The sequence below is a fragment of the Odontesthes bonariensis genome, chromosome 8 (assembly GCF_027942865.1).
Source record: "Odontesthes bonariensis isolate fOdoBon6 chromosome 8, fOdoBon6.hap1, whole genome shotgun sequence".
In the NCBI taxonomy this organism is placed as follows: Eukaryota; Metazoa; Chordata; class Actinopteri; order Atheriniformes; family Atherinopsidae; genus Odontesthes; species Odontesthes bonariensis.
In genome coordinates, this window is record NC_134513.1 from 21723221 (window position 1) to 21735558 (window position 12338).

The window sequence follows — 12338 nt, forward strand, 5'->3', positions numbered from 1 at the left end:
AAATTCAGAATAGAATTTAAGATTCTTCTCCTTACATATAAAGCTCTTAATGACCAAGCTCCATCATATCTTAAAGATCTCATTGTAAGATATTTTCCTAACAGAGCACTTCGTTCCCAAACTGCAGGTTTACTTGAGGTTCCCAGAGTTTCTAAAAGTAGCATGGGAGGCAGAGCCTTCAGTTATCAGGCCCCTCTCTTGTGGAATAAGCTGCCAGTAAATGTCCGGGAAGCAGACACCCTTTCCCCTTTTAAGACCAGGCTTAAAACTTTCCTTTTTGATAAAGCTTATAGTTAGGGATGGCTCAGGTGATCCTGAAACATCCCATAGTTAAGCTGCTATAGGCCCAGACTGCTGGGGGGCCTCATCTGTCACACCTTTCCTCACTTTACTCTCTTTATGTATATGTGACATTATTGTGGTCATTAACTCGTGTTTCCCTGTTCCAACAGATATCCTTTGAATGGTGTTACAGTGCCCCCCCCCCCCCCCCCCCCCCCCCCCCCCCCCCCCCCCCCGCCCCCTTCTGTCTTCTCAAACCCCAGCTGGTCGAGGCGGATGGCCACCCTTCCTGAGTCTGGTTCTGCCAGAGGTTTCTTCCTGTTAAAAGGGAGTCGTTTCTCTCCACAGTCGCCTCAGGCACGCTCAGGACGGGAGATTGGACCGAAAAACAAAAGTTTTCAGTTCAATCTGTTGGTTTCCTTAGCTAGGAAATTGTTTTTGAATTGGCTCTGTATAAACAAATTGGATTATTTTATGAATAATTATGATTACAATTAATTGAATTCCAATTGGCTTGAATTGGACTTTATTATCTAAGTGCCTTGAGATGACATTTGTTGTATTTGGCGCGATATAAATAAAAATGAATTGAAAATGAAAATGAATTAAACCCAATGTACCGTCTTCTAAGTGTGCAGCACTGCTTCAACACAGAACTCTTAGAAATAAACTTCCTAATAATTCCAAGTCGGTCTGTGAATTCGTATGTGTAGTCCACTGATAGTGGATTTATGGCATAGCTTCAGGTATAAAACCCTGGATTATACTCAAGGGCAATACCAAAGCTGTCTATGTATACAGTATATGACTATATAATGAGGTATAAGCAGTCAGCTGTGGTGTAGCTCACAGTATGTATAGCTACAGTACAAAATAAAACCTAAACATAACTAGTAGTTACCTTAAAGTTTACTGCTCTCACAACAGAGGTACTCTTACAGTACATAATAACAGGATTTATACTCTCGAAAGATCTATTTGTTGTACTAAATCACGGGACAGTATGACAAATGCGTACTTTTAATGCAAAACAGGAAATCACCAAAAATGAAAACTTCAGACAAAACTAGACATCGAGCAGAGCTGGAACACAAAACTGACAACAAACTCACAAGAAGGGAACAACAACAATGAGGCTCTGGCTATGAAAAAAGGAAACTGAGAGCATTCATATTGAGGAGGCTGATGATTAACACAGGACAGGTGGTGGTCTTTGGCTAACTTAAGCCAGTTTTACAGGCTGAGCAGAAAACAAGAGTATAACTGAGTAAATGGAAGAAGACAAAAGGACACGAAACAGAGATCCAGCATGAGCCAAACTGAACTAACCCAGATTCCTGAAATCAAAATGACCAAGTATGACAAATGGAAGCAAAAACCCACAGGCTGTGACATACAGGGTATATTTTAGAAATACACTAAAACTTTTTTCCTGAGTACACTTTATAAAATTTAGAAATGAACGTTCTTTTATTTTGCCAAGGCTTTCCCAGCTTTCTTATCTTACCAATCAGCTGCAGGTTTGACTGAAAGATCTGCAGGAACACACACCAACACACCAGTTTGCCCGCGTGTGGTGGTTGTAGGCCGTTGTGAGTGTGTTTGTGTGTGTCTGTGCACGCGTGTGTAAGTGTTTGTGAATTTATGAGGGCACGATATTATAAGTGAATGTGTTTACGTGCACGCGCATGTGCTACAAATACTGAACCATTGATATTTAGCAGCTCCTCAACAGACAAAAGAGGAAATACAGAATGTTCCACGTGTTTCTAAATCTCAGCTCTGATATTAATCTGAGCTTTAAACATCTCAGAGTGCACAAAAGGCAATATGCTTGACTTTAGTAAGAATACACCCTCTGCTATGTTACAAACACATGCATGATTGTAGATCCTCTGGATGAGAGAGCTGCAGAGATATTCCTGCCGAGGAGTTAAAATTATTTTAGAGTTATTTCCAAGACTCAGCAGGTTAACTTAATACTTAAACCCGATCTCAGTTTTTCCCCCTTTAAAACCTACTAGCAGGTCCCACTAGTGAAGTGGACAAGTGATGTGTTGGACCCGTGATGATTTGGTTTCGTTTCCTTGCCATGGAAAAGTGAGACCAGCTGTTGTGATGGAGGCTAATAATGCACGGCAGTGACAGCGGGCACTGCTGTAGCCTCAGATGATTGTGTTTGGAATTAACACAAAAGACGTACTCAGGGACCAGAAGGACATGAGAGGACCGAGACCAAGACGCAACCAATTCCGGGGGCTCCCGTCCACAACACAAGCCTGACTTGCGAGTGCGGAGCAGACGCTTCCAGCCACAGCCTCATACTGTACGCATGGAAAGAGCCTGACTGCTGTCCCGGCAGCCGAGACTCAACGCCCATCTGCCATCAGCCTCTCAACCTGGTCCCTGAGGGAGGGGAGCCACAACCTCCCAACACAAAGCTGTTGATATCTCTGGGTCCTATTTGTAAACTTTCGCCTCTGACGTTTAATGATGTGTTATGACGTATAAATCACGTGTCATGCACGTGTTTTACATTGAGGTGCATTGACGTGTGTCGTTGAGGCATTATCATCACATACGTTGTGAGCTCTTTGTGACGTATTAGAACCGAGGTTACCATGGAGACCTTCAGACCAAATCTCTGTCACACCCTTCACACTCCCAAGCGAGAGAGGAGGGGCCCACAGTGACACCCATCCCGAGTGCTTCACTGCGCAGCAAATGTGTCAGTGTTATTTTTTTTTGTGTTGGTGTAAATTAACAGGGGTTACTATTCATTTTACTCAGAATTGATCAAAATGAACTTCCCCTGCAGTTCTTTCCTGATAGTGAAAGAACTCCGTCGTTCTGAGAATCACTCTGGATTTACACTCAGAGTCAGCACTCAGACTGCAGTCACACTTCTTGTCTTCCAAGTCTCTTCTTTCTACGGTAAGTTAAGTTTCGGTCGATAAAACCTTCTCTTTTTTAATGATTTTAGCGATTTTTTTTGTTTGTTTTATGTGGTTGACTTTGGCCTCTAGCTACCTAGCGAAGTTGTCTAGCTAGCTAACGTTAGCTTAGCTCGCTAGCCCTGGCCAACACTGCGCTGGATCAAGGTTTAGCTAACATTAGTTCCTCAAATTATTAAAAGTATCTTGAAAGGAAAGGCTTTTTGAAACAGCATTTCACCTTCCTTCATCACGTCAGTGTCATGTGTGTTCCCCCTTCTCTCGGCCCCTGCTTCCTGTCTGTCTGAACTTTCCTATCCATTAAAGGCATAAGGAGAGCGTTTTGGCAGCAGAATGTTTACTTTAACTCCCGTAATACACATAAGTCAGAACGTCCCTGGGTGGGCTTGAACCACCAACCTTTCGGTTAACAGCCGAACGCGCTAACCAATTGCGCCACAGAGACTCTGCCTGGCTTTTGTTGGCAGTGGGCGTGGCTTCGAGCTTGACTGCCCCCTCATGGCGGTAGATGCAAGCTTTCTGAATTTTTGCGTGATGAGACTCGAGTGAACTGCTGCTGATCTATGTCAAACTTGAACCGAAAAGTAGGAGGTGCTATACAGCAAGATTACCAGTTACAATACAATTGTAATATCTCTCATCAACTTCCTGCTCTGACTTGTTAAAGAAAGAGATTTAATGTCATATTGTTTCCCAAGTGCCCTCATTCGGTCTCTCAGCCTTCATGAGGTTTTTTTGTTTGTGTGTGACTTTCATAGCAATATGACAAAAAGGTTGTTTTTTCACTTTGCATGTGCAATTTTGACAAAAGACAGAGGAGCCTCCAGGTTGAGTCATGCATTACACTGCACTTAACAGGTCACCCTTGGACAAATATTTGAACAAGGAGCGTGTATAATGCGAAAGGAGAGTGTTTTGGCTGCAGAATGTTTGCTTTAACTCACGTAATACGCATAGGTCAGAAAGTCCCTGGGTGGGCTTGAACCACCAACCTTTCGGTTAACAGCCGAATGCGCTAACCTATTGCACCAAAGCTGGGGAACAATAGTCTGTTAAGGGGGGAGGAGAGAAGGGGGAAGAAGGGGGAAGAAGGGAGGGGGACAGAAAGAGGAAGAAGAAAGCGGCTGATCCTAGAGTCGCGAGTTCGATCCCACCAGTCGCATATTATGTTTTAATGAAACGGCTCAAACTATAGTATTGTTTTAAAGTATGTATAAAGTATATAAAGTATGTATATGTGAGTGAGGAGTGAAGTGAATGATAAATTGTTCCTAGTTTATGCATAAAATTATTACTAATATTTCAGAATCAATAGCAGCTCATATTTATTCACAGTAAAAGATCATAGACCTTATCTGTTTTTAAAGAACCAAATATTTATTTTTCAACAACAAAAAGAGTGAATTAAACCATTTTTTAACCTAAAAAAACTAAAAACTGAACAATCTTAGCATTTACTTTACAAATTTACAAATTTGAAACAGTTGGACTTTGTACACAATCACAATAACAAAAAACATGTAGTATCATCACTAAATAAAATAAATAACCCTCTGTGAAATAAATTAAAAGATTGAGAGGTCTGAAACAGCAGGAACTATATACAATAAAAAAAGTTTGTAAATGCTAAAAAAGTATAAATGAGTACACACTTATGTCTTCTTTTTAATTTCTTCCAGCCACTGCTCTTTAGTTAGAGTTCCACCAGAGGGACAGTAAATTTGCCCTCTATATTGGTTGTGTCCTGTTTCAGCAATTCTGAACTGCCCGCATTTTTAGCACGTGTTGTGCAAAACTTTGCAGGTCAGTTTTCGGGGTGCTCTATTAGGGTGAGTGGAGCCTGCTATGGGAGCCGGAGCAGGGGCCAGAGGAGGGACCAAAACAGGAGCCAGAGCAGGAGCCAGAGCAGGAGCCAGAGCAGGAGCCAGAGCAGGAGCCAGAGCAGGAGCCAGAGCAGGAGCCAGAGCAGGAGCCAGAGCAGGAGCCAGAGCAGGAGCCAGAGCAGGAGCCAGAGCAGGAGCCAGAGCAGGAGCCAGAGCAGGAGCCAGAGCAGGAGCATGTGGAGGAGCATGTGGAGGAGCATGTGGAGGAGTGGCAGAGAACGTCCAAAAACTCTATGTCTGTAGAGTAGTGGGGATAACACGAACCTGTGAGGCCACTGGAGCAATTGTCATTACCTGAGGCCTTTTGGGTGGAGCAGGGAGAAGCTGCCGCTGTCCTGGTGGATTTGTATCATCGGTAAATTTTAGCTTTCTTTTTAATTTAGCCTGTCCCACAGTGTTAGGGGGTAAACTGTAAATATGTATTGGTTCTGAATGTGGTATGGCATAATGGGGACGTATATTGGCGGGGAGAAGTGGGTCAGCAGCTACAGAAAACCGGCTAGGAAGGTTTAGCCCTTGTTGCACCACAGCCGTTTCCTGCCTTTTCACCCTTTGATTATGCCACTGAACCAGGGTGGTGTAGCTCACATCCACCAGCTGCAAGGTAGTCTGCTGCATGATAGCTCCGTTTGCTAAAATGAGCTGCCTGATCTTTCTGTAGTCCTGAAGGATCAGATCCCATCTTGAGAATGTGCCTGTTCCTCTTTTTTTTGGACTACGATGGATCCTGCAGAGGCGAACAAAGATGGGCTCCACTAGGCGGCAGCAGTCTGGCCATTGGGCAGATGGGGCTGTGGTTGTTAAGGCATGACGCTTCACACTTTCCACCCCAGGGGTAAATTCCTGTCTCTTTTTGGGGGACCTAAACCTCCCAGTGTTCAGTTTGTCTTGGTGCCTTGCAGCAAATACCACCCTCTGCTTGTCAAAGTCCAGCAGGCTCTGCCACAGAGCAACAATGCTGCTCACCTACACAGGGAAATAACACAACTGTACATGAGGACACAGCAATGTTCAAGTGAGCTGAGGAGTGTGCATAGTGCATGTATGCAGCAAGCAACAACACGTTACTGACCTCCTGGTTGCTCAGCGTCAGAGAGGTTTTGTTCCTCAGCTCCACCAGATACTCAGCCAAGCTGTCCACTTTGTCCAGGCCTGGTACGCCTGCCTCATCTAAACCCTAAGACAACACAACCAACAGAACAGATATTAGTTAAAGGACATTTTGTTCAAGTTTTCTTTTATCTATCTACTATTCTACAGTTTACTATATATTTCACACCTCAGACATACGGCCAGCTATGGCAGGCTGGGTGGAGGGAGCAGGCTGGGTGGAGGCAGCAGGGTGGGTAGAGGAAGCAGGCTGGGTGGAGGCAACAGGCTGGGTGGAGGGAGCAGGGTGGGTAGAGGAAGCAGGCTGGGTGGAGAAAGAAGGCTGGGTGGAGAAAGCAGGTTGGGTGGAGGGAGCAGGCTGGGTGGAGGCAGCAGGCTGGGTAGAGGAAGCAGGCTGGGTGGAGGCAGCAGGCTGGGTGGAGGGAGCAGGCTGGGTGGAGGCAGCAGGCTGGGTAGAGGGAGCAGGCTGGGTGGAGGCAGCAGGCTGGGTGGAGAAAGCAGGCTGGGTGGAGGGAGCAGGCTGGGTTGAGGGAGCAAGCTGAGTGGAGGCAGCAGGCTGGGTGGAGGCAGCAGGCTGGGTGGAGGGAGCAGGCTGAGTGGAGAAAGCAGGCTGGGTGAACTCCGATTCATCTATCCACAAAGAGGCTGTAGACAGGTTTGTGGACTGGTGCGACAACCATAAACTACACATTAACACCTGTAAGACTGTAGAAATGCTCTTTGATCCCAGGTCAACTGGTGACCGTAGCCCTTTGACCATACACGGTAATAACATTAATCAGCTAACCTCATGTAAGTACCTAGGCATTCACATTGACAGCGACCTGAGCTGGCAGACACAGGTAGCCACTGTATGCTCTAGAATTCATCAGCGCCTCCACTTCTTACGCAGACTGCGGTTGTTTGGTGTCAGCAAAAACATAATGTTAATTTTCTACAGGGCAGCAATAGAGTCCATCTTACGGTACGGTATCACCAGTTGGTTCGGAAATCTAACTGTCGAATGTAAATCACAGATATCATTTTGAAATACCTGTGTATTTTGCTGGAGGTGTGAAGTTGGGGACGTATTCTCGGCCGAGCACCTTCAGGCTGTTGTTGTTAATGCATCGTGTCGTGTCTCCAGCATATGTGAGAAGACACGACGGCTTGCCACTCACTGCTGCAGCGCCCCGATCCTGATTCCACCTGTTAAGGCCTTCCAGGAGATAGAGCTGGAAATTCAGCAGATTTGCACTGGTTCCTGAAAAAAAAAGCGAAAAAACAAAACAACATATTTATGTCTTAGAAAAATTGCTTGTTCATCCAGTTTTGATATTAAATACAGCTCAGAGGTGTAATCATGTAGAGAGGGACTTACCAGGAATAAAGCTGTTCAAATGGCAGTGAAATGACTCCAGAGATGTTGATCCTCTGGCACAGCGGCAGCTGCTGAGCTTGATGCCACTCTTGTTCCTGCTGCCTACTTCAGTGTACAACGGAATCCCTGGAACATCCTGGATGCATTTTATGTGCCGTTTTTGCACACGCCAGATGTGATCCATCCTCACTTCATCCAGCAGAGGAACACCCATCAGGTCTCTCCCTTTTGGACCCCTTAGCTCCTCCAGCAGCCGTTCTAGTTGTACAAGAGTTGCTTCCTCTCCCCGAGTCCTCCTACGGCAGAAAGTACTCAACTCTTTTTTAGATATTTGGCTGTCCACCATGGATCTGGTTATACCAGGTCTCTGTTCTTGCTGGAGCTGCTTTGTTTTTGATCTCCGCAGGAGGTCGAGGTCCCCTGCATCCCACTCAAAGATGCACGAGGACAGGGCCCTCATGAAAGCAGGACACAGGGGATGAGCATCTGTAGTACATCCCACAGCCAGCCGCCGCATGAAATGCCAAATGTCAAGTTGTATGTGGAGATCTGGCCACTCCCCAAACCTGGCCTGCAGCTTGCTCAGCCCCTCAGTTATACAGCAGCCACAGTCCACATAAAGCACCTTGGGAGGTGCAACCCCAGCCTGGCGGTACCACTCCATCAGGCCAGCAGCCATCCTGTCCAGTCCTGGACCCTCCTGCACAGTCAGGACACTATTTAAGATTTGGCCCAGCTCGTTGCCCACAGAAGACTCCCACAGGGCCGTTCCTTTGCTGTGTCCTGCCAGCTTCTTTGTGATCTACAATTAAAAAAGTGATGTTAAATCTCATAGTTTGTCTTGTCATTAGAAACCACTGAATGCCATAGATTTCATTGCATTTTTTATGCACTTTATACATCAAACATTTCACAAATAATTACAATTAAACAAGTTTAGTTGTTTGTGAAATTAGAAAAAATGAGTGTGATCTACCAAACCTTTTTAAATTAGTGTATTTAATACTCTCACATTACAAAGTAGTTTTTCTAGGAGCATATGATAATAATAATGATGATGATAATTGTAATTGTTATTATCATTACATTATTACTCACCTTTTTGGTGGAGTCCAACTTTAAGATGGTGCCCAAGGTGGATGTGAGGCTGGCCTTGATGTGGTCTATGCGTGACAGGATGTCTCTGCCATACACAGACAGCAACCAGCGATCAGTGGGGACGTCAGCGGGCTCTGGGGGCTCCTGAGTCCTGGCACACAACTGGGAACAGGCTGGGCCCATTAACAAAGTTAGAGCACTCTTCAAAATAGTGCCCCAACCTATCCAGCCATTCCTCCCCGTGGTTTTCTTTCAGCTGTTTTAACAGCCGTGCAGAGCTGTTGCCCTGAGTCCGATCCCGTATCAGGCGAATGACAGGTATGTCACAGGCATACCTGGAATTCAGATTAATAAAGTATTTAGTTTACAGTTACATTTACAGATCTATTTATTTTCTATGCCTCAAATTACCATTTTACAAAATGTTTTACTCACTTCTGGGTCAGGATAAGCCGGAACAGCTTTTGGTGCGGCAAGTCCAGCTGATCCCGGATGGTCTGGGACGTTGATAGGTATGTGAGATTGCACCCACTGCACTTGAGTGTCTCCGTCACCAGCAGGTAAAACCTATCAATATCCAGGACCTTCCAAGCCCTTTTGTGGATACCAGCACCTGTAAGATGCTTCCCACAGGCTTGGCAGAACACCCTGACCTTCCACTGATGATAGGGCATCCACACCAGAAGCCGATGGGGAAAGAAGCGGTCGGGTGTTGGTACCTGGTGGTAGATCAGGGCTGGCACAGGAGGCTCATACCAAAGCTTCCAATCTGGGTGCAGTTTGCCAGAGCGAAAGAGTGTATTTGAAATCCATCTTTGGTCCTGCACAGGGATGGTTTTCCTCATTTCACTCGGCAACCAGAAAGAAGCTGCATCCCCGGCTGCTGCTGACTGTAACAGTGACGTTCCAGGCTCCCCCTGAAAACAACACAAGAGATTTGGAAATGTACATAAATATGTCTCATTAAAGAAGACCTAGAACTCCATTACTTTAATGAAGACATACTACTGTACTCACAGATGAAACAGTCTCGCAGGTGTGTGCCGGGGAAGATGGAGCAATGCTAGGGCTCCTCACAGAGGACGGAGAAGGGCTGGAGGTCCTCACAGAGGATGGAGATGGGATAGGGGTCCTCACAGTGGACGGAGAAGGGATAGGGGTCCTCACAGAGGACGGAGATGAGCTGGAGGTCCTCACAGAGGACGGAGATGGGCTGGAGGTCCTCACAGAGGATGGAGATCCGAAAAAGACCCACCAAAATGGGATTTAGTGAACTGAAATGACAAATGTACACTCATGTAAAGTAAATCCAATATGAATCCCAGCTTCAAAATAAGCATAAAAATGTGTTCTTCGAAAACTGTTTTTACAGTTTGTTGCACAAGGCTAAATTAATCATACAAAGTATTTAGCAGGGAAACAAAAACATTTACCATTGACAAAGATGGAGGGGACCTCAAAAAGGACCGTGGGGCTGGAGCTGTATCAGCAGAAGAAGATGGTGAAGCCATAGAGTGTTGGGTCACAGGAGGAGGAGGAGGAGGAGGAGGAGGAGGAGGAGGAGGAGGAGGAGGAGGAGGAGGAGGAGGAGGAGGTTGCAGTGCAGGCTACAAAAACATATATATTCTAAGTTAAAAGCCATCATTCACCAGAATTGTAAAAGACAAGACATAGCTGTAAAAATGACTTATTGTAATCAGATTTCATTTTAAACCAGTTTACCTTAGCAGAGTGAAAGCCACAGTCACAGGTCATAGACCCTCCAAAAAGGGTGGTCTGACCTCGTGTTTGCATGGGGCATTTTTCTATCTGAAACATTACAGCATCATCTCATTAATGACAATTACTCATGTCTCTTTTTTTGTAGTGGCTTTACTTTACCTTCTGATAGAGATCATGCCATTTCTTCTGCCTCGGGGCTGGTCTATTTCCGGCGTTTGAAGGCCAAACCCCATTGCTGGCAAATGCCCTAAGCCTTGCCATCCACTCTTCATCTCCCATTCCTTTATGGCTCTTTGGCTTGGAGCTCATCTGAAGATAACATTAGAAATGAGGAGAATCAAACATAACAAAGTATTTATGCACTTTATACAGTTAACAATTGGTATGACATGAAAGCATTAAAAAAATCCATATCAATAATATTTCTATACCAACAATAATTACAGTCAATTACTTATCTATCTATCTATCTATCTATCTATCTATCTATCTATCTATCTATCTATATATCCATCCATCTATCCATCCATCCATCCATCCATCCATCCATCTATCTATCTATCCAGTGACATTTTAAGGTTACTACTATGCTATAAAGTTAAATGTGTCTTTATACTTTGCTCACAGAACGCGACATCATAGTAACACTATTTTATTTAATCTATGGTATATTATTTTTAGCTGTTTAGCTATATTAAAGGCGGGGTAGGGGATCTTTTTCTGGAACATTTTTTTACGTATTGCTTGAAATACTCTTCACACCCTCATTGCAACCAATTAATTAAAAGTTTTGACACAAATATGAAAAGTTTTAGTGGCCTCTAGAACGTACAATCTAGGAAAAACAGTATCCAATCATTGTGAACGGTCCGTTCACAATGATTGGATACTGATGCCGTCTATCAAACTGCAATCTGCTCCTCCCTCCCCCTCCCCCTCCTTCCCCCTGTGCGCGTACCCTGCTCCGTGAACGAAGCTTGGCAGGAAGCTAAACTAGAGCCAGCTTGGCTAGCACCTAGCATTATTAAACGTATAGTTAGCATAAACTAAATACTAAATACTAAATACGACAACGATCGATGCTTGCTGTCAGAACAGCGCTCGTGCACCTTCGTGCTCGTGCGCGTTCATGTACTCTAGAGGCGTGCCTTCGGGGGGAAAGTGAAGAAAAGGGTTGGGACTTTTTACCTGTGTATTTTCAAAATGCAGCTTCGCTGGACTCAAAATCCAGGATCTCCGACCCTACCTTTAATACGACGTTTGTTTGAATGGAAGGATATATAAGAAACAATATAACTTGATACTTACTGTAAGACTGTTTTTTTAAGTCGGCAGAGACAACGGCTCGATGAAAAATCCCTCTTCTGTAACGGCTAACTTTTATAATCCTCTAACCTAACGAAAACAAAATCTTTAATTTGTTTTTTTTGTTGGTTTTGTTGGAGGAGGGGTAGCGGAGGTCAACTCCAAGTTAGGGCTTCACCTCGATTGGCCAATTTCCATTGTGAGCTCCGGCGTTGCTAGGCTCCTATATCGTCACGGTGATTGGCCGAGCTCCATTGTGAGCTCGGGCGTTGATAGGCTCGGTCCATTGTGAGTCGGTGAGACATTGGCTAAACCGTTCAATGTGAGAATGGAGAAGGGCGAAGCCTATTTGAGGGGAGATGCAGACTAACGTGAGCGAGGTAGCGCCACAGAGACTCTTCCTGGCTTTTGTTGGCAGTGGGCGTGGCTTCGAGCTTGACTGCCCCCTCATGGCGGTAGATGCAAGCTTTCTGTATTTTTGCGTGATGAGACTCGAGTGAACTGCTGCTGATCTATGTCAAACTTGAACCGAAAAGTAGGAGGTGCTATACAGCAAGATTACCAGTTACAATACAATTGTAATATCTCTCATCAAACAGCTCAGAATGCTTTGGCACCTTAACT

General features: G+C 44.9%; 1 protein-coding gene and 1 non-coding gene across 2 annotated transcripts in view; one reads left to right on the top strand and one right to left on the bottom strand.

Annotated features, from left to right (window-relative positions):
- Positions 1 to 12338, top strand: part of LOC142385491 (NLR family CARD domain-containing protein 3-like) — a 250038-nt gene that overhangs the window by 109381 nt on the left and 128319 nt on the right. The gene's annotated exons all lie outside the window — the stretch shown is intronic.
- Positions 3608 to 3681, bottom strand: trnan-guu (transfer RNA asparagine (anticodon GUU)). Its single transcript has one exon. It is a non-coding gene; the product is annotated as a tRNA-Asn (tRNA).